The following is a 25,663-nucleotide window of genomic DNA, read 5'->3' as shown; positions in this document are numbered from 1 at the left end:
GCCCCTGGCAGCCACTCTGTGACTTTTCCTCTTCTGACCATTTCAGATAAACGGAAAAACATAATACAGGGTTTTTAGCTGCTTTGCATTTAGTATAATGTTTTCAAGGTTCATCCGTTAGTTTGGGTTTTTAAAATTTGCATTAAAACAGTACTTATCTTTATTGCTGAGCTCTGGGGCACTTTCTTAAATTCTGTACCCGAGTCCAGTCCCTCACATGCTTAATCTCAGGCCTGGGTTTAGGGGTTCTCTCTAGACCAAACTCAGGTTTCTGCAAACCTCAAGTTGAGAGCACAGTTCTGTTCACACTGTACCCACAAAGCCCCCAGCCTGGACAGCAGAGGCTGCGAGGCGCGCCTTGTAGAACCCACGTGGAGTGGCGGAGTGGCTCCATTAAGCCCCACTCCCCTGGAGAGACTCTAACTTCACTTGCCCCCAGAAACCCCACTGTGACGTCCGCTCTTAGAGGAGCATTTATTGAGCTCTGGCTGTATACGTCACAGGTCACCTACCCACACACCAGGTTCAACTGACAGCCCCTTCATTCCCTTTCCTTGAACAGTCACGGCGCAGCCCCCTCGACAAAACAGGGCCTCTGAGAACACGGGTGGCGAGCACATGGCAGGGTGGCCAAGGAATCAAAGGCCTGGGTGGAGGGCTGGGAAGGGCCTAGGGCCACATCCCGCTCTGCAGGACGGGCCAGGAGATCTGGGACAGGGTAACGTCAACAGCCTCAGTTTTCCCATTTGTAAAATGGGGCTGAACTGCCTGCCTCTGAGAGTTGGTGTGAGGACCACTGAGGCAAGTGCTTAGGGCAAGACCTGGCAGCAGGAGGATTTCAGTAAACGCCAACTCTTAATTTATCATCTCTAATTAGATGCTAATTAAACATTCCACAATACAACCATTACAGACATGTATATGACCATAAGAAAGAAGGATTCGTTATCCTGCAGGTGATCTGGGACATGATGTTTGGTGATAAAAAAGCCTATCCGATTCTATTCTGATAAGTAAATACTCCAGAAAGGTATGCCCTAAACTGCTAAATGGAGCTTCATCTATTTCTCTTTTTCTCCCGTCTGAATTTTCTAACTATTCTACAGCAGATATATATTAATGGTGTGATATAAAAGAATGGAAAAATGAAATTGGGGTGATTTCTAGGTTTATTGCATAATGTTGAGATTTTGAGCCTTGGAATGTTGAGCCGGCCTTGGAGAAAGCCCAGTGAAAGCCCAGAGAAGAGAGTCTGCCCAAGGTCACACAGCAAGGTCATGGGGCAGCCAGGCCTGGGTCTTGCTTTTCAGAAACCCTGAGCCAGGCTCCTCTCTGCCAACTTGAGTCAGTTCAGTCCAGTCGCTCAGTTGGGTCCGACTCTTTGCAACCCCATGGACTGCAGCACGCCAGGCCTCCCTGTCCATCACCAACTCCTAGAGTTTACTCACTCATGTCCATCAAGTCAGTGATGCCATCCAACCATCTCATCCTCTGTCATCCCCTTCTCCTCCTGCCTTCAATCTTTCCCAGCATCACGGTCTTTTCAAATGAGTCAGTTCTTTGCATCCGGTGGCCCAAGCATTGGAGTTTCAATGAATATTCAGGACTGATTTCCTTTAGGTTTGACTGGTTGGATATCCTTGCTGTCCAAGGGACTCTCAAGAGTCTTCTCCAACAGTGCAGTTCAAAAGCATTGATTCTTCGGTGCTCAAGCTTTCTTTATAGTCCGACTCTCACATCCATACGTGACTACTGAAAAAACTATAGCTTTGACTAGATGGACCTTTGTTGGCAAAGTAATCTCTCTGCTTTTTAATATGCTGTCTAGCTTGGTCATAACTTTTCTTCCAAGGAGCTGGTTCATTCTCCTGTAAGAGGAGGGAGGCTGGCCCCCTGGTAAACAGTCTGGCCCTGGGGCTTCCCTGGTGGCTCAGGAGGACACAGGTTCGATCCCTGATCCAGGAAAATCCCAAATACAACTAAACCTGTGTATGCCACAACTTCTGAGCCTGTGCTCTTGAGCCCGGGAACCGCAACTACTGAAGCCCATGTGCCTTGGGGCCCGTGATCTGCAGCAGGAGGGGCCCCCACAATAAGAAGCCATGCACCACAAGCTCAGAGCAGCCCCCGCTCAATGCCAACTAGAGAAAAGCCCATGCAGCAACAAAGACCCAGCACAGCCAGATTTAAAATAAATAATATTTTTTTTCCCCAAAAAAGAGGCTGGCTCTGGAGTCAGGCTGCAGAGCCTAGTGGCGCCATGAGCTACATGACCTGGGCAAGGCACTTAACTTTCAAAAGCATCCGTTTCCTCCTCTGTACGATAAGGCTCAGACACGCAGCAGTACCAAAGGGCTTTTGTAAAGAGTTAAAAACGATAAGGCGAGTAAAGAACTTTGTATCAAACAGTAGGTACTCTAGGCCTTATTATTACCATGACCAGTATTTGTGTTTGGAATCTAGCAGCGTCACAGAGGATCTTCTGCAGGACATGGAATGCTAACTCAACAGGCGCAGGATGGAAATTTCAACTTGGGCACTAGGGAGCCATGGCAGGTGTTTGAGCAGGAGAGGAGCACAGGGCTGGCGGCCAGTGCCCACCTAGGGGGACCGTCTCTGCCAAGGGCCTCCATCACAGGCTCCACAACCGTGGCAGTCCTCCCAGAGCTGCTTGGCCAAACCACAACAACTCCCACTGGGTACAGTCTTGCCGCCTCCAGCCATGCCCACTTCCTGGGTGCCAGCTGGGCTGGTGAACACCAAGTGATCAACAAGCTGGGGGGTGTGAGACAGCCCACACAGCCTCATGTGTGATGACCAGGAGGCCCAAAAGCCTGGAAGGGGCCACAGGGTGGCAGAGGAGGGCCCCTATATCACAGCCATGAGGACTGATGTCCACTCAAGCCTAGTCCTACTCTGCTGTGTGACCTCAGCAAAGTCCCTGTCCATCTCTGAGCTCGAGTGTGCCCTTGTGCAAAGAAGATCCTGGCTGCTCCGTATGCTTTGGGGCTGCCACACAGCTAACAGCAGTGGTCCTCTCCGTCTGCTTCAGGTGGGGACTCTCACTAACTCCTGGCAACCCCCAAAGTGGGTCCTTGGGCTATTTCTGTTTTGTAAGCTGACTTAATTACTCAGGTCAAAGTTACAACCTCTATATTTAACAGTAACAGAGAACAGGATTTGCCTGGTGGTCCAGTGGCTAAGACTCCACGCTCCCAATGCGGGGAGCCCGAGTTCGATCCCTGGTTGGGGAATTAGATCTTGCATGTCACAGTGTAGCCAAATAAATAAATATTAAGAAAAAAATACTAGAGAAGGATTAAGTGTCCTGGGAGCAAAATCTGAAATTCCGTCCTCTTCCGTCTTTTAAGAGGTAAACGCTGTCGATCACTGTGGGGAGGAACCCCCCATACACACCTGCTTTCTGTGAGGTTACAGCCAAAGTCATATCTGAATGGAAACCACACGGGGCCTGTCCCCCACCCTCCCAGACACCCATCCTTTCATTCTTCCATTCCCACTTGCCTCCTTCCAGCCACACACTGTCCGACTGCACCAGGGGATCTCAGTGGGGCTGATTTGGAGGGACCGAACAGCAGTGTCTGGACATAGAGTCTGGGCTGTCACAACTAGGGCTCATCGGATGCATAGAGGCCAGAGGTGCTCCGATGCCCAGCCCCCACCACAAAGACTCGTCCAGCCCCAAACGCCAGTAAAGCCAGGCCCGAGAGGCCCTGATCACACGTATCCTGAAACTGGCTCGGGTCACCCCACACCAGGTCAGGGAGATCCTCCCGTGTCAGCATACGGAGTCTGTCATTCAGTAACCCTGCCTGAGCACCCACTGTGTGCCAGGCCCAGCTCTAGTCCAGGGCCACACCGGTTAATGACACAGGCGAAACCCCAGCACTCAGAGGCGGCTGCCATCCTCCCGGGAGGCAGACACAGCAGCGTGCAGGACCCCGAGAAGCCTCCCTCCTTTCAACAGCTCCAGCACATGCTGGGCAGGGACAGCTGACATTCATTAATTAGGCCAAAACCTTCCTGATGGACGTGTAGGCTGTTTTCACCTTAGACACAACATACCCCATCACAAAAGAATGAGCCTCCCTTGCCCGTGACCGAGAGGCACCCCAAGGCATCAGCAGGGTCCCCTGGAAGGCTGCTAGTCCCACCCCAGAGGTGCAGAAGCAAAGTCTGCATCTTATCCAGCCCCCAGGCATCCTGGGGCTTCCCAGGTGGCGCGGGCAGTAAAGAACCCACCTGCTAATGCAGGAGATGTAAGAGATGTGGATTCGATCCCTGGGTCAGGAAGATCCCCTGGAAAGGAAACGGCAACCCACTCTAGTATTCTTGCCTGGGAAATCCCATGGACAGAGAAGCCTGGTGGCTACGGGGTCACAAAGAGTCAGACATGACTGAAGCGATGGAGCACACACACACGCAGGTATCCCCATGCATATTCAAACTTGAGAAGCATGGCTCCACACTAATTAGTCACCTAAAAGCAGTCAGCTGGCTTGGGAGCCACACATCCTGTTTCAGCAGAAAGTGCCCTCCAAAGACCCTCCCACTAGCGGTCTGTGATCCACCCCCCACCCCCAGTCCCACCCCCCCATGCATCTGCACCAACTTTGTATTGTCAGACGTTGCTGTTTTCCCGGAACTGATGAGTCTTCCCATTTTCCAGATGTGGAGACTGAGGCTACATGGCCAGAACCCTGGTGGGGCTGACAACTTCTAAGGCCTCCTCCCACCTCTGGCTTTTAGGATCTGGCCACATCCTGGATGTGTTCTGGGCCAGCTTCCTGCCCAAGCACTCTGGCTCTCAGGAAGCGAAGCTGCTCACCTGGAAAAAGACGAAGTCCTGCGAGAGGGAACTGGCTCTGGAGATGGGGCGGGAGTGTCTGTAAGCACCACGGGGGAGGTGCCAAGCCCCCATTCATGTCCAGTCATCCAGGACGAAGGACCAGCTGGATCCCGGGGTCAGCCTGCCCTTTAGTGCACAGGAAGTGACTCCAGGGCTCCGGGACAAGACCAACGACGGGGAAGGGAAAAGAGCCAAGGAGTTGGGGGCAGAGGGGACCCCAGCCTTGCTCTCACTGGCTGCACACCTTAGCCTCAGTGTCCTCTCCTGAAAAATGGGCTCATGCCCCTCACTGCAGAGCTGCCAGGAGGACGTGCAGCCGCCACGTGGAGCCCTGTCTTGGGCGGGTGCCACACCGCTGCATTCAACTACCTACCTCCTCATCACCCTGTCCGTTTGACAGCTGAGGAGACTGAGGCTCAGAGAGGTGCCACCCTGCCTGTCCTTCACTGCATACTGAGCTGTGGCCATGGGAGCCTTGGACCTCACAAGGTGTCAGACTCGAAATCCTGCCTCTCTCGCCCTTGTGTGACCCCAGGCAAGCTGCTTCGCCTCTCTGAGCCTCAGCTTACAAAGCTGTGAAATGGGGATGCGATGCAGGGATCAGAGATAGGAAGCTGCTTTGCAAACTGCAGAATGTACCGGACGTTCCTGCCCCACCCCGGGCTCCATGCTGTCCTCTCCAGGAACACCTGTCACCCGTAGGCAACTCTCTTCTCTCCTATGCTCTCGATAAGACACGGGCGAGCCCAGGCAAAGCTGGCGATCCCCCTGGGCGGGAAAGCCACTTGCTCACAGTCACACAGATGGTGAGCAGTGGTGAGCAGGGCCAGGGAGCAAGTTGCAGGCGGGGTGAGGGGTCAGGGGGTGTCCGACCTGAGTGTGGAGCGCAGGTAGTGCCCAGGCTGGGGCTGCAGGTGTCCGGAGCCGTGGCCACCAGGAGCAGGCACACCCGAACCAGCTGAGGTCTTTCCTCCTGGCTCTCAGCGCTGAAGCCCCTTTGAAGGGCCGGTCATTCCCAGGATGTCCCCAACTCTCCCCAAACATTCCTCCTCCTCCTCCAGGGCCCAGCCTGGTCACCAGGCCGGGGATTGGCACCGGACGCTACCTGTCTGGGACAGTACGGCTTCTCTCTGCGGCCAGAGCTCAGGTCTTCCCGGCTATTCGGTCTCCCTACGGCTGGTCTTGGCCCGTCCTCTGGAATCTTCCCTCCTCACCTGTGGCTGGTGGGTGGAGCTGCCACAGAAACTGGGACCACGTCACCCCCTTGTCTAAACTCTTCCGTGAGCCTCAGCCCCAGCCGGCTGCTCCAGCTCCTCCCCACGGTTTATAACAGTGACATCCAGTACAAGTTCAAGGTCAGCCACACGTGGAAGTCAATTTTCCAGCAGCCACACATTAGAAAAGTAAAAAGAAAAAGGTGACCTTACACTTCATAACAGGTTTCCATTTCACCTAGTGTATCCGAAAATATTATTATTAGTTAATAATATTATTTCTATATTATTTATCTTCTATTTATAATAGAAATAATATTTCTATTAATATAGAAAATGATTAATGAGACAATTGACTTCCTCCTTTTCCTTAGTACTAATTCTCTGATATCAGGGCATATCATTAGTGCATCTCAATTTGGATGATAAACTGTCAGGAGAAACACCCAATCTGCAACTAAAGGTCATCAGAGTTATAGCTGGAAAAATTTACATCCATGCCCCCAAAGAGTTCTACACACATTTATAAAGTTTCCCAAGACATGGAATGGAGTACCTGTTTTCAAATCTACATTTCAATTATATCAATATAAAAAATTCAGTGCCTCAGCTGCACTAGCCACGTTTCCAGGGCTCCACGGCCAGACGTGGCTCGTGGCCCCCGGAGCGGACACACAAGTTCAGTCCTTCAGTATCTGGTCCCATCACCCGCTCACGCCTCCTTTCCCGGCCTGTCCTGGACATGAGTGGAATCTCCACGCGTGCCCTGAGTTCCCAGCTCCGTGATTCATCCGAGTCCTTCCCCAGCATCTCCCACTTTCTGCCAGTTCCCACTCCTTCCTCCTAGATACAGCTCCAGGTTCCGTCCTCTAGGAAGCCTTCTCTGACATTCCCCACATGAGATCACATTCCTGGTCCTTCTGCTCACTCCCCTTATTATCATGTCACATGGCATAAGCGTTGTCCACTTCTAGGTTCCCCGACCTCAGTGCTTTCGACATCTGGAGGGCTTGTTGTGGGCTGTCCTATGCCTTTTAGCAGCATCCCTGGTCTCAACTTCCTAAACGTCAGTAGTGTCCCCTCCCTGGTGGTGATGCCAAAAATATCTCCAAGTGTCCCCTGGGAACACAATCGCTCCTGGCCAGGAACCAAGGCCTGTACACAGAAGGCACCCCAAACATGCGCCTAAAAAGAAGAGGCTTACCAAGCATACCGTACCATGAAGCTTGCCTCCTCCAGGAAGCCTTCCAAGCATACTGCACCATGAAGCTTGCCTCCTCCAGGAAGCCCTCCAAGCATACTGCACCATGAAGCTTGCCTCTTCCAGGAAGCCTTCCAAGCATACCGTACCATGAAGCTTGCCTCTTCCAGGAAGCCTTCCTTGATGCCTCCAGTCCAGGTAGTGTTCTCATGGGCTCCCACAGCCCCCTGTACTCACCTCAGTGCAACTTCCTCCAAGGGTAGGAACTGCATCTTGTCCACCACCGTACTTTCAATCCCTAGCTTGGCAATTGGTACAAAGTATATGCCTAACAGATATTTATAGAACTGGCCTGAGAAACAGGGATAACTTAGGTTGAAAAGTCCCCACAGGGCTACTTTTTGCCTGTTTTAGTTCAGGGCTCTTTCACTCCTACAGAGGTGCTAATAACCATCCCTGCTCCACTTATACACGAAGCACTAGGCTAAATCTCTGCAGAGTTGAGAGGGAAACTGAGGTTCAGGCAGGTGACGGCTTGACCTGTGTTCAAGTCAATGCCTTGGAGGCTCTAAACTTCTGGTTCCTCCTCCTACTGATCAAAAAAAGTCACACAAGGAAGAACATATTTGCAATACATATGGCAAACAAGATATCTGTATTCAGAATATGCAAAGAGCTCTGGGAAATCAGTAAGAACAGGACAGGCCCCCCATTAGGAGGGGCAAATCTGAAGAGATACTTCATTTAAGACGTTCTCTAAATAGTCAATAAGCATTTGAAAAGGTGCACCACCTCAGCAGGGAAATAAATGCAAAATAGAAATACAACGTGGGGCCATATACATCTGAACGGTTCAAAGGAAAAAAGAGGATAATACCAAGTGTTAGCAAGGATGTGACGCAATCAGAAAGTCCATGTTCCATGGGTGGGAGAGGGACCTGGCACAATCTCTCTGGAAAAATTCTCTGGCATGAGACAAGCTGAATGTGCACCTTCTCTGGCTGTTGCTGCTGTGGTGCTCTAAGTTGTGTCCGAGTCTTTTGCGATCTCATGACTGAAGCCCGCTGGGCTCCTCTCTGTCCATGGGATTTCCGGGGCAAGAATACTGGCGTGGGTTGCTGTTTTCTTCTCCAGGCATCTTCCTGACCCAGGGATCGAACCCGCATTTCCTGCATTGCCAGGCTCATTCTCTACTGCTGAGCCACCAGGGAAGCTCTGTACCTTCTCTCTGACGCAGCAATTCCACTGTTAAGTATTTATCATCAGAAATGCATCTAACTTCTTTCCCCAAAGGATACATATTGACCTGCTCCCTGCAGCACTATTTGTAACCACCCCCAACCAGAAACTACTCCAATGCTCATAAACAAGAGGATGGATAAACAAGTAAATACAATAAATCTATTCATACTGGACAGCCAGGAGAGAGAACAAGCCGAAACTTCACATAATATGGGTGACTCTCTCAAGACAGCATGCCTCCAAAAGCCAATACAGAAGAGAATATATGTTTGTGTGCATGTAAAGCACTTTATATGTATATAAAGTACAAAGACAGGCGAAATTAATCTCTGGTAGGAGATTCTGGGACAGCAATCACTCTTTGCAAGGAGGCATGCCGGAGGGGGACACAGGTATCTTGGGGTGGGGGTGGGGGGTGCTGGGCACGTGCTTTTCTTGATCTGGGTACTGTCACACACACGAGCACAATTATCTTTTGAAAATTCATTAAGCAGTCTATTTACGATGTGTGCACCTTTCCATAGGTCTGATTGATTCCAATAAAAACAAGTCTTAGAGAATCACACTTTGCCAAACGCCACTGGGCACCCTCCCACCACACACCTTTCCCGCAGTCGCAGAGGCACACACAGGACTCCATGCATTCATTCAACCACCGCTGGCTGCCGGGCGCTCTCCCGGGGCCAGGCTCATTGCCAGGTGCTGGGACATCAAAGTGGATTGAGCCTCGGCACCCAATTGTGCCAATCCCACCCCAGTGCCTGGCATACATACCTGCCCCCGCTGCACAAACCCACATGCCAGAAATGAGCCGCCACGGCTGGGGTGGCTTCTGATCAGAGGCCAAGGAGGTGATGTCGCCCTGTTTTCTACTCTCTCTCCTGGACTTGGTGCAAGAAACTTTGAGACTTGAATTTTCCTTATGCTGGGCCAATCCCAGGCACTCTGGCAGAAGCAGCAGGGGTTTCATACTTTGCTACTTGTCTGCCACTGTCTCCTCCACTTCGCTCACCAGGCTTTCCTCTGCTCCCCGCAGGCTGGTGACTTCTGGGCTGTCGTCTCCAGGCCTAATCTCTCTCCCTGACACCAGACTTGGCCGTCAACTGTGTCCACGTCACCTCTGCTTGCGTCGAGCTGGGACCTCAAATTTAACGCGTCCAAAGCTCATCTCTTGGTTTCTCCCCCTAACTCACCCCACTCCAGTTGTGAGCAGCTCAAGACGCTCGGGCCAAAAGCCTCGGAGGTAGCTGGAACCTCCGACTCCTCTCTGTCTCTCCCACTCCACCCCAACCCAACCCGGCAGCCCAACCTGCCAACTGTGCCTTTGAAACAGAAGCGGGCGATGATTTCTTGGATCTGACACCAAAGGCACAGGTAACAAAAAAAAAAAAACTGGACTTCATAAAAATTAAAATATTTTGTGCTCCACAAGACACTATCCACAGAGTAATAAGGCAAGCCATAGAATGGGAAAATATATGTGCAAATCACAGAGCTGAAAAGGGGTTCATATCCAGAATCTACAGGGAACCCCTAAAACTCACCGACTGGCTAAAAAAAGGCCAAAGAATCTGAGAGCACACTCATCCAAAGAAGACAGACAAATGGTCAACAAGTACGTGAAAACATGCTCAACATCAGAAATCATCAGGCAAACGCGTATCAAAAATACAGTGAGTTGCCACCGTACACCAATTAGGATGGCTGGTGTAAAACCAAACCAAACCAACAACCCCCTACACAAACAAAACCCCAGAAAAACAGAAAATAACAAGTGTTGGCCAGGATGTCAAAAAACGAACCTGTGACTACTTGCTGGGGATGTAAAATGGTACAGGCACTGTGAAAAAACTGTAAGGAGGCTCGGAAAAAAATTAAAAATAAAGAATCAGCATATGGCCCACGCTGATTCCACGTCCCAGAAGACCCAGAAGAACTGAACACAGGGTCTCAAAGAGGTATTTTTACATCTACGTTCACAGCAGTATTACTCACAATAGCTAAAGTGTGGAAGCCACCCAAGGGTTCATGGATAGAGGTGCACAATGTGGGGTATTTACCCAACGGAATGTTACTCAGCGTTAACAAGGAAGGTGATCCTGATACATATTACAACATGGATGAGCCTGGAGGGCATTATGCTAAGTGAAATCAGCCAGTCACAAAAAGACAAATACTGTAGGACAACATTTACATGAGGTATTCAGAGTCATCAAAATCATAAAGACAGAAACTGTAATTGTGGTTGCCAGAGACTACGGCAGGGAGGACGGGGATCAGGGTTTGATGGGTCCTGCAGTCTTTAAGAACAATTTTTTTCTAGTCCCAGCCTTAACACAGAGCTTGGCATTGCCCCAGGCAGTCATATTTTTTGAGCTCTCTCTGCAGATCACTAAGTTTCCCCTGGTATCAGGGAGCCATGAACACATGGGCTTTGCAAAAAGATAGAGCTGAGTTTGAATTCTCCACCTGTCAGCTTTGTGACCTTAGGAGAGTCACTTAACCGCTCTGAGCCTCATTTCCTTGCCAGTGAAAGAGGAGAGCAGATAAATACACATAAAGGCCTTCATGCCATATTGGAGCAGGTTGAAGCCTCCATTAACGGCAGCGGCTGCTTCCACTTTCTCCTCCAGGACATAAACCCTGCCTTCCCTTTTCCTTTCTGCCCCACCACCGGTGCTGTGGGCGTCTGTCTGCTGGGATGCATGCATTCCCCACCCCGTAACCGGGACGGGCTGACCCCACGCCCGAGACCAGTGGCTGAGGTCTGGTTAACAAAAGGGCACAGACACTCATGGATGGGCACGAGACTCAAGGTGGGTGAACAGGAAGCAGTCCTAGGGCTTGCGAGAAGAATCAGAGAACCCGTTCTCTTAGAGCTAAATGAGCAGGACGAATGACTGGAGACGTCAAAGGGGAGAGCAGGTCTGAGAATGAAGCCACCACAGGAAAAAAAGCCCATCTGTGAGACAGAGAACGAACGACATCGTGTCGGGCTTCCACGGTGGCTCAGCAGTAAAGGATCCACCTGCCAGGACAGGAGAGACAGCTTCGATCCCTGCTCCGGGAAGATCCCCCATGTCACGGAACAACTCAGCCTGTGAGTCACAGCTACTGAGCCTGTGCTCTAGAGCCCAGGAGCTGCAACTGCTGAGCCCGCGTGCTGCAACTGCTGAGGTCCACGCACCAAGAGCCTGTGCTCTGCAATGAGAGAAGCCCACACACCAGAGAGAGCAGCCTCCACTCGCTGCCCCTGGAGAAAAGACCACGCAGCAACCAAGACCCGGCATCGCCAAAGGTAAATAAATAAATAAAATTTTAAAAAGAGAGAGAGAGACAGTGTCCTACGAGGGTGAAGCACCCAAACGCAGTCACACTCGAAGGCAATCTACTTTCAGACTTAACTGTTTATCTAAGCCAATCAATCCCCCTTTTCTTCCCCCGACCTTTAACTATTTTAAACCAGGATTCAACCACTCACAAACAACTGATGCAGACACATCAGAGGCCCTTTGGGACCTTGGCATACTCACCATTCACGTGGTCTTCTCACAGACCCCAGCATGATTTTTTTTTTAATTGTTTTGATAAAACTAAGCAAAATTGATTCCCAAAGTCTCATGGGAAAACTCACAGCGACAGCTGGAGCCAGCTAAGCACTCTCACTTCTGCCCTCAAGAGTGTGTGGATGGGAGTTTTCCTCACGGAAAGCTAACCCGGAGACTGTCCTTACCCAAAGGTCAGAAGGCTGTTCCGATACTTTACGCTTAGAAAAGTCCTTGACGAGCTTCCCCCTGCCCCTTAATTGTAGTTTATGGTTTTTCTGATTGCATGTCTTCGCTGTGCAAGTTTTGCCGTGGCCGAGAGCCAGTGAGGCAGAAAGGCTTGACCAGGAACAAAGCGAGCAGGTCACGAACACTTCCTGATGTAAGTTCCCAGGTAAGAGGAGTCTTTTGCAGGTGATCTTTGGGGTATGAGTGGGGGGATGGGTGAGGTTTGTTCTTTTATTTCTGGCTGTGCTGGGTCTTCATCGCGGTGCCCAGACTTCTCATGGCAGGGGCTTCTCTTGTTGCAGAGGATGGGCTCCAGGGTGCATGGGCTTCAGTACTGGCACGTGGGCTCAGCAGTCGTGGCTCACAGGCTTAGGTGCCTCGAGGCGTGTGGAATCCTCCCAGACCAGGGATCGAACCCGTGTCCCCTGCATTGGCAGGCGGATTCTTAACCATGGGACCACCAGGGAAATCCCTGGGTGGGGGTTTTAAGAGAACCATTTGCAGGCAGCACATCCCCGGGAATCTCGTTTTACCCGGGACATCAACCTGCCCACCTGCTTCCCTCGTGGACACACACAGTCCAGGACTGGGAGACCCTCCCTCTTGCTTGCTCCCGAAGCAGACAGAAGAGGAAGACTTTTAAAGAGCTCCAAGAGCTGCTAAGAACAAGAACACTTTAAAAATCAGAGGGAGGAACCCATGAGGAGAACCGTCTCCTCACGGTTCACTGACTTCTGGGGGCTAGATTCAGAGGGAGTGAATAGCCTTTCTTTAAAGAAAAATGGTTTGGGGCGCTGAAGGGGCCTGGGACTCTGTCGGAAGTATTTGCATCTGCAGACTTGCCCAGACAATACCAGAAACAGACTCAGGGAGCATGCTGCTGTGAGAAGAGTCCCTGAATGTCTGTGAGCCTCAGTTTCCTTATCTGTAAAATGGGTAAACAACAGAATCCAGATTGCTATGAATTAGCACTTCTATGCATCAGGCACCACATAAACGCACGTGTTAATCCTGCCAGGAACCCAAGAGACAGTCACTAAGAGGATGCCCATTTCACAGGGATGGAAACTGAAAACCAGAGAAGAGAAGGGGCTGGCCCAAGGTCACACCGCTTGTGCCCAAGTTAACTCAAGTGCGTCTGACCTGTAATTGGGTGAGCTAAATCCCGCAATAAATCTCCTCTTAAAAGAACATTGCCCAACCCAGTCTATCTAGATAAACCAGCGATCCTTTCCTTTTTTATGTTAATAAAAATCAAGGTATACTGTGAAGATTCTAAAGTCAGAGTGAGATAGTACCTATAAAAACAACAAAAAAAATACATCTACGTATATACTGGGTTGGCCAAAAAATTCATTTGCAGAACCATGTGGGGGTGGATGGAAATGACAATGGTAATAAAAGTAAAAGCAGTAACTGTAATAACAGCAAGCATGTGTATACTGCTTACTCCATGCCTGGGCACTGTTCTAGGCACCTTACATGTATTAGTTCATTTAATCCTCACAGCTAATCTACGAAAACAGTGCTGTTATTATCCCATTTGACAGATGAGGAAGCCGAAGCACAGAGAGGTAAAGGCCTTGCCTCAGAACTCTCGGCAGGTACGTGGTGGAGCAGAATCTTGAACCTACATTGCTAGACACATTTTATTTTTCTGGGCTCCAAAATCACTGCAGACGGTGACTGTGGCCATGAAATTAAAAACATGATTGGTCCTTGTTAGAAAAGCTATGACAAACCTAAACAGCGTATTAAAAAGCAGAGACATCGCTTTGCCCACAGAGGTCTGTCTAGCCAAATCAGCAGCTGGGAACGTGTGAGCAATGCAAACTCTTGGGCCCCTTCCAGACCTGCTGGGTGGGGGTTCTGGGCGTGGCGTGCAGCCAGCTGTGGAGGAAGAGCCCTCGGTGGTTGGGGGGTGCTGCCGCTTGCTCAAAGGTGCTGTGTTCCCACCAACCTTCTCAGGAAGGGAGGGGAGGCAGGAGCGGGGCAGGGGCGGATCCCCAGACACTGGAGTCTCGTGCAAGGAGAGCCCCTTCCCTCCTTGGCAGAGCTGCGTCTTTCCCTTCTGGTTTCCCCAGAGAACCCACAGAATGCCTGTGATTACAACAAAATCCTCTGTGCGACCCAAGGGCAGAGCGGGTGACACGTGAGCGGAGGACCGAGGTTCCCAAGGCTGCGGCAGCTGCAGCCCCAGGCTGAAAGCAAGCCCACCGTCTGCCCGCTGGGAGGTCAGTGACTCAGACTCCACAGCCCTGACCCCTTCTGCAAACCTCGGGGCTGTGTGTCATTCCCTGGAGGGTCCAGGGCCCCCAGCAGGTGGCCAAGGTGGCCTCAAAGTGAGTCTCCCACCTCCTCAGGGATGGTTTTCACATGACCCTGACCCAAGGCCACCAGGAACACCCACCCGCGCTGTCCGGTTGCCAAGGGTGGGGGCCCCCGGATGCGGCTCTGGGTTCCAAGTCCGTGGGCACGCTCTTGAGCAAATTGCAAATCACCTCTGCTCTCTGGACCTAGGTTTCCCCGTGGGCGGAAGGAAGAGGCTGGACTGTCTCTGATTTGGCCCTTCACCCCCAAACTCTCACATGCCCTACTGGCCTACTGTGTGCTGGAGGGGAGCCGGGGACACACCATGTGGTGCCTGCCCGGGGGGCACCACCCACAGACATGCACCTCTGCTTGGGAGCCAGGGTAACAAAACCCTCGCTGCCCCAGGGGACGGAGCCCCAGCCCAAATCAAACCCACAGCGGCAATCCGCCCTCGGGCCGTCAACCCAAGCTTCCTCTTCCTCCCTGAAGCCCTGGGTCAGCTGGGCGGGGCGAGGGGGGCCCCTCCTGGGGTTGGGGGGCCGACTGTGAACCCTGGACAGCAGCCTCGGCCGCCCTCCCGACCTCCCTGGTGCCCCCTCTCTTCACCCAGCCAACATGGCTCACCCCAAGGCTCCTGCACCTCCACGGGGCACGCGTGGCTGGTCCCCGGGGGGTTCTGATGGGCCTTGAGGGAGGATGTCACTCGCGGCCGAAGGAAGTGGGACAGAGGAGAGCGAGGAAGAGCACATCGGGGTGTGTGCATGGGGGAGGGGAAGGGGAAGTAGCCCAGTAGCCCAGGTCGGGAGGGAGAGGACAGACAGACGGACAGGGACGGGGGTGGGGGGGATGCGGAGAGACAGAGATGGGCCAGAGATGGAGGGCGAGAGAGGGACGAGGGGAGACACAGTCAGGGGAGAGACCAAAACCAAGAGGGAGACAGGGATGGAAAAGAGAGGCAGGGCACGGCAGAAATAGAGACCCCGGCAGACAGCGGCCGGTGGGGAGTGAGAGCCATGGGGAGCTGCCTGGAACAGGAAGCTTGGCTCCCCAGCGGCCACCGACCGGGGACGCACACCCCGCACCACCACAGCTAACGGGGTCCTTCCCCGCCCCCACCCTCAGCCCCGGCTCCTGGGACTTCAGGGAAAGAGCAGATCAGGGGGGTAAGGCTGCTGTGGGTCTGGCCCCCTCCCAGCTTCCCCCTACTCCTGCCCCGGGGCTCCCCTCCAAATTCTGACCTGCCGAGGGCCACCCTGGTGACAATAGCTACACCCCAAACCCCCTTTGGTGCCGTCTACCTGATACCCTGGTTAAATGAATTCAGTATCGTTAAAAACATTTTCAAAGGAAACTCTGCCCCCTCACACCTTCAGTTAACAACACGCCCTAATTAAAAAGTGACTGCAAAGAAGACACGGAAAGGAAGCGATCCTTCTGCTTCTTGGCTGAGGCTGCCACCAGCCCAAGGACCACCCCACACAGCCCACCCCCAGGAGCCCAGCGGGGGGTCTGCTCTTTGCTCATCCATAGGACTCCCTGGAGACAAGCACTGAGTTAGCACCCACAGGAGACCCTGTCCAGGAAGCCATGAGAAGGTAGAGGGGAACTTGGAGAGGAAAACTTTTTCCTTCGCCAGGGTAGACCCAGGTTTTCTGACACAGCCAATTTTTAACATTCTCTCATCCCCAACATACACACACAGACAGAAAAAAATCTCAGTGTTGTGAGCTGTACCAAACCAACAACGCCAGTTTTGTGCCTGTGGTTCCCTTCCCCTAGAAAACCTTTCCTGCCCTCCTCAACTCAGCTAACTCCTATTGGTACAATTTGTACCCCCTCCTCCAGGAAGCCTTCCTTGACTGCCTCCCAAGCCCATGTCAGGTTCCTCCAGGTGCTTAGCAGCCAGAGTGGCCTCTCAGGCTCACTGCCTCCTCCACTGGAAGGCACAGGACTGGGCATTCCCCACGTCCCCTCGACATTAGTGGTCAGCAAGGCCCCCAACTCCCAGCACCAGCTGCATGGATTATTTGTTGACTCAACGGGAGAACAGACAAAGAAGTGAAGGTATCCGAGTGCCCTCGGATGGGTTGAAATCAAAACAAAACCTCTGTGCTCCATGAAGACTTTCCAGGCAGAAGCTCTGATGTAACAAGAATGTACTCACCTGGCACCACTTGGCCTCACCCACTTCCTGGCCCCCTAGACTCTGCATCTGTGACCCAGCCAATCGGAGCCTCAGTCTGTCTTACTCATAAAATGGATACAATACCGAACTACCCCTAAAGAGCTAAGTACCCAGGAGGCCCTCAAATGTTAACAGCAATCCTTTTTATGATAACCTTATATTCACCAAATCACAAAACACTACTACTTGAGTAATATGAGTAGATGGAGGTAGTCAGACTACCCATAAAGGGCCCAATAGTTGTTATTTTCAGGACTTCCCTGGTAGTCCAGTGGTTAAGACTTCACCTTTCAATGCAGGCGCTGTGAGTTCAATTCCTGGTCAGGGAGCTAAGACCCCTCCATGCTTCCTGCCAAGAAACCACAACATAAACAACAGAAGCAACACTGTAACAAATTCAATAGCCTTCCTAAAAAAAGCACTAGTGATTTTTTTAAAAAACTATTTTCAGGTCTGGAGAAGGTGATGGTGCCCCACTCCAGTACTCTTGCCTGGAAAATCCCATGGATGGAGGAGCCTGGTAGGCTGCAGTCCATGGGGTCGCTAAGAATCCCACACGACTGAACGACTTCACTTTCACTTTTCACTTTCATGCATTGGAGAAGGAAATGGCAACCCACGCCACTGTTCTTGCCTGGAGAATCCCAGGGACGGGGGAGCCTGGTGGGCTGCCGTCTATGGGTCGCACAGAGTCGGACACAACTGAAGCGACTTAGCAGCAGCAGCAGCATTTTCAGGTCTGTGGACTGTATGGTCTCTGTTAGAACTACTGGACCCTGCTGTGGTAGGTGGAAGAAGGGTGGCCCTGTTTCAATCAGTTCAGTTCAATCGCTCAGTCGCGTCTGACTCTTTGCGACCCCATGAACTGCAGCACGCCAGGCCTCCCTGTCCATCACCGACTCCCGGAGTTCACTCAAACTCATGTCCATCAAGTTGGTTATGCCATCCAGCCATCTCATCCTTTGTTGTCCCCTTCTCCTCCGCCCTCAATCTTTCCCAACATCAGGGTCTTTTCAAATGAGTCAGCTCTTCGCATCAGGTGGCCAAAGTATTGGAGTTTCAGCCTCAGCATCAGTCCTTCCAATGAACACCCAGGACTGATTTCCTTTAGGATGGACTGGTTGGATTTCCTTGCAGTCCAAGGGACTCTCAAGAGTCTTCTCCAACACCACAGTTCAAAAGCAATTCTTTGGCACTCAGCTTTCTTTATAGTTCAACTCTCACATCCATACATGACCACTAGAAAAACCATAGCCTTGACTAGACAGACCTTTGTTGACAAAGTAACATCTCTGCTTTTTAATATGCTGTCTAGGTTTCAATAAAACTTTATTTCATGTTTCAATAAAACTTTATTCATAAAAGCAAGCTGTGGACCAGATTTGGCCCATGGGCTGTAGTTTCCTGACCTCTGATCTAGGTTGTCACTGCTTCAAGTGTGGTCTTTAGACAACAGCACTGGAGTCCCCTGAGAGCTGGGCCTGCCCCCAACCTGCTCAGTCAGCATCTGCGCCTTGGCGAGATCTCTAGGGGATTCGTGCAAGTGTTCAAGTTTGAGAGGTGTGGTGTGTGCTCAGTCACGTAGTCATGTCCAACTCTCTGTGACCCCATGGACTGTAGCCCGCCAGGCTCCTCTGCCCATGGGATTCTCCAGGCAAGAATACCAGAGTGGATTGTCATTCCCTTCTCCAGGGGGTCTTGCTGACCCAAGGATGGAACTGGCGTCTCTTGTGTCTCCTGCATTAGCAGGCAGATTCTTTATCACTGAGCCACCCTGGGAAGCCCCAGTTTCCCAGTTGGGCAGCTCAGGTCAGAGATGTCATTTTCTCTTTTTCTTTTTGCCGCCTCAACTGGAACATGTGCTCCGGAAAAAGTGGGACCTGGTGGCTTCCTGAATCTTGCACCCCAGCATCTGGCTGAGAACTTGCCACGTGTCCTTATTTATTTAGAAAGTTACTGAGGGCCCAGTGTGGCCCAGGACCAGGTGCAGCTGACTGTAGACATCGCCCCGTGGCTCTCTGTGCAGTGACAGGTGGATGGCTGACCTGCCACGGCGGCGACTGGACTTGGGGAGAGTGGGTTCGAATCCTGGTGCTGTCACCTCAGGCCTGAGTGACTTCAGGGAAGTGACTGGAGTGTCAGTTTCTGCGAAATGAAGCTGTCAATAGAGAAGTGTCTCTCTGGCACCCTGTGAGGACAGGGAGAGGGTATGGGATGGTGCTCCAGCAGCTGTGAGGCGGCGCAGACGTGCTGGGGCAGACACAGTCGCCAGTCCTCACGGCAGAGGGGCCTCCATCAATCGTGTCCGACTCTTTGCCACCCCATGGTTTGTAGCCAGCCAGGTTCCTCTATCCATGGGACTTCCCAGGTAAGAATACTGGAATGACTTGCCATTTCCTCCTCCAGGGGATCTTCCCGACCCAGGAATCGAACTCACATCTCCGGCATTGGCAGCTGGATTCTTTACCACTGAGCCCCCTGGGAAGCCCTAGAGAGACCTTGCCTGGCCCCCACATAACCCTGTGGGCTAGTCAGGGACCTGGACCAGGTAAGGCCGGACCCTGGGGCCCAGAGAGGGACTGCGGGATGGGGACAAGGCCGTGTTAAAAGCCTTGAGGGGACTCTCCTGGTGGCTCAGTGGCTAAGACTGTACACTCCCCATGCAGACAGTTCAGGCTCGATCTCTGGTCAGGGAGCTAGATCGCACATGCCGCGACTAGAGATCCCACAAGCCTCAACTAAGACCTGGAGCAGCCACATTAAAAAAAAAAAAAAAAAAAGCCTTGAAGGTTTACAGTAGCAGAAGAGGTAAGAGGCTTCAGTCTCTGATGACCTAGAAAAGCAGCGCTGGAGGAACTCCTGGACAACACTGAAACCAGTGGTTTAAAATATATATTCGTATTTAAAGCAATGGATGTGCTCATTCAAATGACACCTAGGCAGACCCCTGGGGTCCTCAGAGCCCGGAAGGTGTGCACTCGGCCAGGGACCCTCAGTGCTGGGGCACGGCGGGAAGAAACCAAGAGAGCCCAGGCCACCAAAGGGGCAGCTTCAGGACACTCTAGTGTGGCCCAAGCTCCTGAGTTTCCCTAAGAAGGGAGGCTTTGGCATCATTCTCTAAAAATATTTGAATGTTTTCTCCTTGTAAAATAAAACATTGTGGGAGTATACAAGAGCCACCCTGTGGGGTGAAGCCGTTGACTGGCAGCTTGTTACAGCCCTGCCTACCCATTTCACAGGTGGGGAAACAGAGTCTCAGTGGGGGCAAGCGCTCTGTCCAATGTCACACAGCACTCTGGAGGCAGAGCTGGGACCCAGCTGCCTCTGAGCTCTTGCCCAGCCTCCAGCTGTTTATGAGACTAGGGGGAGCAGAGGGACACCGAGGTGGGGAGGAGAAATCTAGACCTCACAAGCCAAAAGCCCTGCGTGTTCTGTCCATCCGGGAAGCAGTGTGGATAGAAGGGCAGAAAAAGGGATGAACATTAATAACATGCAGTAATTTTATGATAAATTTTATGATGAAATATCTAAGAATAATTCTATAATAATGTAATAAGAGCAACTGAGATTTTCTGTATGCTAGGCATGAAGACAGGGTATTGAGAGGCAGGTAAGATGGTAATTAACAGTGTAGACCCTGGGGGCTTCCCTGGTGGCTCAGTGGAAAGAATCCTCCTGCCAATGCAGGAGACAGGAGTTCGATCCCAATCTGGGAAGATCCCATCTGCCTCGGAGCAATGAAGCCCCAGCGACATAGCAACAGAGCCTGTGGCTCTAGAGCCAGAAATCCTGTGCTCCACCTCGAGAACTCTGTGCACCAGGATGAAGAGAAGCCGCCACTCTCCGCAACTAGAGGAAAGCCGCGTAGCAATCAATACCCAGCACGTAAAAGGATAAAAGGAAAAGTGCGTAGACTCTGGATTCAAACCCTGTCTCTCCCCACTTCCCAGCTGGGTGACCTTGTGCAAATGACTTTGCCTCTCTGTGCCTCTGCGTCAAAGTATCGGAGGAGGACGAGTGGGAGAGTTAAGTGAATTCAAGCACAGAAAGTACCTAGAACACTGCCTGGCACTCGGTGAGCCCTGTTGACACTGTATTTATAATCACTGCCTCTGGACAGACGAGGAAGCTGGTCTCACAAAGCAACACGTTCAAGTGTCTCTGAAGAGCCCGTCTGACCCCAGGGGCCTGGCATTTCCCCTGGTAGCAGGGTGGGCACTTTACCCCCAAGCCCTCCCGTTAACACCTGCAGGAAGTAGGTTCCAGCTGCGCCTGTATTCTGCGGATGAGAAAACTGAGGCACTGGGGAGTCAGCCAGGGAACACCTCGCCCTCCTGTGGAACTGGAAGGATTCAAACACAGGCCCAGGCCCTCAAAGATGCGATGGCCCAGCCCACTCTCTGGCCACAGCTGCCTGGGTCAAAAGTCTGGTCGATGTGGGAATTCACTTGGCGGCCCAGACATTCTCCTTGGGGCTGTGGAAGCCCGGGGTGGAGGAGACCCAAGCAGGGGGCGTGGGAAGCAGCAGGCACCCGGGAACCTGCCCTGGAACCAGACAGAACAGATGTGTCTGCAGAGAGCGAGGAGCTTTGCAGGCAGTTGGGACAGGTGGCAAATAGGGAGGCCTGGAGCCTGCTACCCAGACAGGTTTCCACTCCGCCGCCTGGCAGATCAAAGCCACAACGGCCACACCCGGGCTTTCGGGTCAGTATCAGCTGCTTTTGAGCTGTTACTCTTGCTACAAATTGACCCACGAAGTCATGCAGATAACGCACCTGAGCGCTTTACAGATCCCAAGGTGCTACTGCATTCAGTCCACGCCCATTCCCCAGCGGGATACACTGAGGCCCAGCAAGGGGCAACCCCTTGCCTAGCCACCACAGCCCAGTTTCCATTTCCCCAGGCTGCCTTCTCCATGCACAGAATTCAGGATTTTAAAAGGCCGAGGGAGGGAAAGAATGCAGAGGGAAAGAATGCACGAGTGAACAAAAGCAGGAGGGACTGGACACGGCCACCAGGAGGCCGCGTCTCCACGGCCCTCCCAAAGAACAGCTGCCTGGGTGGGACGAGGTCGGTGGCTGGGACCCCGGGATACACAGCCCAATGCCAGCTGAGGTTCCTGAACCAGCGGACTATAGGCTGAACCTCAGGAAGAACTGGTGACCTTCAAGCCCCCTTGTGGTCTCACAACACCAGGGCCTTCTGACCTGGGCTCTTCCTGGGCAGCCCTGTCTTATCCAAAGACAAAGAGCGTGAGGGACGTGGTGCGCGTCCCAGGTGTGGGAACAATGATCGAAAAGAGGGACACGGGTGGCCGTCACTCAGGACTGCTGGCCTCAGGCCCGGGGGGCGTCTCTGGAAATAAGCAGTGGCCCACTTAGGGTATATCTAACTTCCCCAATGGCTCAGGCGGTCAAGAATCTGCCTGCAGTACAGGGAACTCCGGATTCGCAAGTTCGATACCTGATTCAGAAGATCCCCTGGAGGAGGAAATGGCAACCCACTCCAGTATTCTTGCCTGGAAAATCCCAGGGACAGAAGAGCCTGGCGGGCTACAGTCCATGGGGTTGCAAAGAGTCAGACGCGACTAAGCATGAATGCAAGATAAGGGAACCTCGTGGCCACCAGAGGACGTCACGGGGGTATGGGGTGGAGCACAGGCAGGGCCAGACTGCACTTCTGAGCCCCAGGACTGTAGTCTAGGAAACCCTCCAGAGGTGTCCCTGGCTTCCACGTGGAGCCTCAGCCGTCAAGGCACTCCTCCTGGCCTAGGGTGGGGGGGTCTGAGCCATCCCCCTTTCCTTTCAGCCCACACAGAGGCCCCTGAAGGCACCACCGAATTGTGTGCCAGGTCCTGGGGTGGGCACTGCAAGCCCTGGGATTCCTTTCCTCAAGGCCTCCCCTGGTCCCACTCAGGATCTGGCAGGAGGAGGCTCAGCAAATATTTCTGGCTGTTACAGGAGGTCACGGTGCACATGGACTCACCTAACTGCCCCAGTCTTGATCTGTTTCCCTTCCTCAGAGTACCCGAGTTCCCAGTTACTCTGCTAAGGAAGAGCTTAATTTCCTGTGCTTCAGTTTCACCTGTGTAAATTTCATGTGCATTAATTTCACATGTGTTAACTTCTAACTAGCAGGGGTCAAAGCCAGTGATTTGGAAGATTTCAGCTGCTGAAAACTAAATTTGTTCAAGAGCATTAGAACCCTCATCTGCTGCTCATAGGATTGTAAAACAGCGAAGCTACTTTGGAAAACGGTTTGGTGGGACCTCAAAAGGTGGAACGAAGAATTACCATATGACCCCACAATTCCACTCCTAGGGCTGTACTCCAGAGAATTGAAAACATAGCCACACAAAGACTCGTACAGGAATGTTCACAGCAGTACTATTCATAATAGTCCCCAAATGGCAACAACCCAAATGCCCATCAGCTGATAAACAGATAAATATGATTTATTCAATGCAATGGAATATTACTCAGTCCAAAAAAAAAAAAGTAATGAGCTACTAAAATAGGGACTTCCTTGGTGGTCCAGTGGCTAAGACTCCATGCTCCCACTGCAGAAGTCTTGGGTTCAATCCCTGATCAGGGAACTAGATCCCACATGTTACAACTAAAGATCCTGCTGAAATGAAGACTGAAGATCCCACATGCCTCAACTAAGATCCGGCGCAGCCAAGTAAATATATTTTTTAATACTAAAATTAAAAAGTAATAAAGTACCGCATACTAGCACGTGGATGAAACTTGTAAACATTCTAAGTGAAAAGCACCAATCATAAAAGGCCATCGTGCATGATTCCTTTTAGAGGAAATGTCCAGAATAGGCAAATCCATAGAGATGAAAAGTAGATTAGTGGTTGCCAGGGGCTGGGGGAAGGAGGGATTGGCAGTGACCGCTGATAGGCCCAGGGTTTCTTTATGGGCAGTGAAAATGTTCTAGAATTAGACACTGGCGACGGTTGCACAACTCTGTGACTATCTCAAAAACCACTAAATTGAATACTTTAAATGGGTGAATTGTACGGTATGTGAGTTATATCTCAATAAGGCTATGATTTTAAAAAATTACATGAGATTTAAAAAAATAAGGTGATATAAACATATATATTAAGTAAATAATAGTACAATTGGGAGTCAGTGGGTTAAAATGGTTCACAAGTGACATGATAAACCTTATTTCACAGTCATGGAAACTGAGGCTGAGTGCAGGGGAATGACTCGCCCAGACCACATCACTACTAAACCAGAGTGAGTCACACCAAGATTTGTCCAAACCCAGAAGCCTGGCCTAACCATCAAGCCACCCAGCTAAATGAAAGCATGTGACATGGAGTAGAGGGAAAAGTGTCCACAGCCCAGAACGGGAGACAGACCTGCGAAAAAAGGTTAACAAGCAAGGGCCTGTTAACTCTGTGGGATACCAAACAGGAAGGCCCAGCGATGCCAAAAGACGCTGATGCTGGGAGGGATTGAGGCCAGGAGGAGAAGGGGACGACAGAGGATGAGATGGCTGGATGGCATCACCGACTCAATGGACATGGGTTTGGGTAAACTCCGGAAGTTGGTGATGGACAGGGAGGCCTGGCATGCTGCGGTTCATGGGGTCGCAAAGAGTCAGACACGACTGAGTTACTGAACTGAACTGAACTGAACGATGCCTGTGGAGTGCCCGGGAAGGCTTCCAGGAGGAGGCGCTGCTCAAGGAGGTTTCTGAAGGATGAGTAGGAGTTTACCAGCTCCCCACACCCGCACCTCCCTTCCAACATCCCTACAAGACACACGGAATCAGGGGGCCTCAGGCTGAGTTTCACCTCTGCCACATCCTAGCTGTGGGATGTAAGGCCGTGGGCACAAGACCTCTCTGAGACTCAGTTTCCCCATCTGTAAAAGGGGAAGAAGGCAAAGTGATCAGCCCTTCTAACTACTGCACTCAATTGGATGGTTCCCACCCTTCCTCACGAGGGGGCGGGCCTCTGAAGTGAGAAAGCTAGACCTCGACCTCTGCCCCACATAAGAATAACAACAGACTCTGCCAGGTCCGGCGCGCCCAACCTTAGTGACCATGCCCCCTTTCCCTGGCTGCCACTCCCAGTCCTAGCTTTACGAGGCATCTCCCATTCAGCTCACTCCTCCGAGAGCCGGAGGTTTCTGGGCAGTGGGATCCTCTGGTCAAACTCCAACCCCCTCCTAGCGGGTGACCCCCAGGTTCACCAGGGCTGACCCCTTATTTCATGCTCTCGGAGCCCCCCACTCCCCGCTCCAGACAACTATTTCCTTCCCCTAATCCCTCCACTTGAGACACGCCTCTCAACTCCACAGAGGCTGCAAGTTAACTTCCACGCGCCCCCGCCCCGCGCGTCTCGGCGCCCGCGTGGGGGTCCCCGCGCGCGCCGGGGAGGGGTCGGTGGCTCCGACAGCGGAGACACGCTGCTTCCCGCCCGACCTCCCGGCAATACACACACACACACACACACACACACACACAGACGCTGAGCACCTCCCGGCTTCACCGCGGGATCCGGGTCACGGGGACCGGGTCTCCGCTGCATCCCGCGGAAAGCGCATGGAGCGCAGGGAGCGGGTACTGATCCGCGAGACGCCCGCCAGCGCCGCCTTCCTCCCAGCACCCAGCCCCGGAGCCCGGAGCAGCCGGGCCGGGCCAGGGAAAAAGCCGCGAGGGCCGAGGGCTCCCCGGTGCTCGAGGCCGACCCGCAGGCGGCCTCCCGCTGGCGGCTGCAGCCCAGGCCCCCCCACCGCGCCGCCCCGGGGCCACCTACCGTGAGAGGCTAGCCGCGGCAGCCCCGCGCGCCCAGCGACTCCCAGCTCGCCAGCCGCCCCGGCCGGGGGAGGCGTGGCCGCG

The 25,663-nt window shown here is 52.4% G+C and overlaps 1 protein-coding gene across 1 annotated transcript in view; it reads right to left on the bottom strand.

The window, feature by feature from the left end:
* Nucleotides 1–25,663, bottom strand: part of TPST2 (tyrosylprotein sulfotransferase 2) — a 53,944-nt gene extending 28,281 nt beyond the window's left edge. The window contains exon 1 of the mRNA XM_070385937.1: nt 25,581–25,663. The gene's annotated coding sequence lies outside the window, so the exon portion shown is untranslated. The remainder of the gene's footprint in view (nt 1–25,580) is intronic.

This window comes from Bos mutus, chromosome 17 (genome assembly GCF_027580195.1).
Source record: "Bos mutus isolate GX-2022 chromosome 17, NWIPB_WYAK_1.1, whole genome shotgun sequence".
NCBI classification, from domain to species: domain Eukaryota; kingdom Metazoa; phylum Chordata; class Mammalia; order Artiodactyla; family Bovidae; genus Bos; species Bos mutus.
The sequence above is the reverse complement of the archived record's forward strand: the minus strand, read 5'-3'. Positions and strand labels throughout refer to the sequence as shown.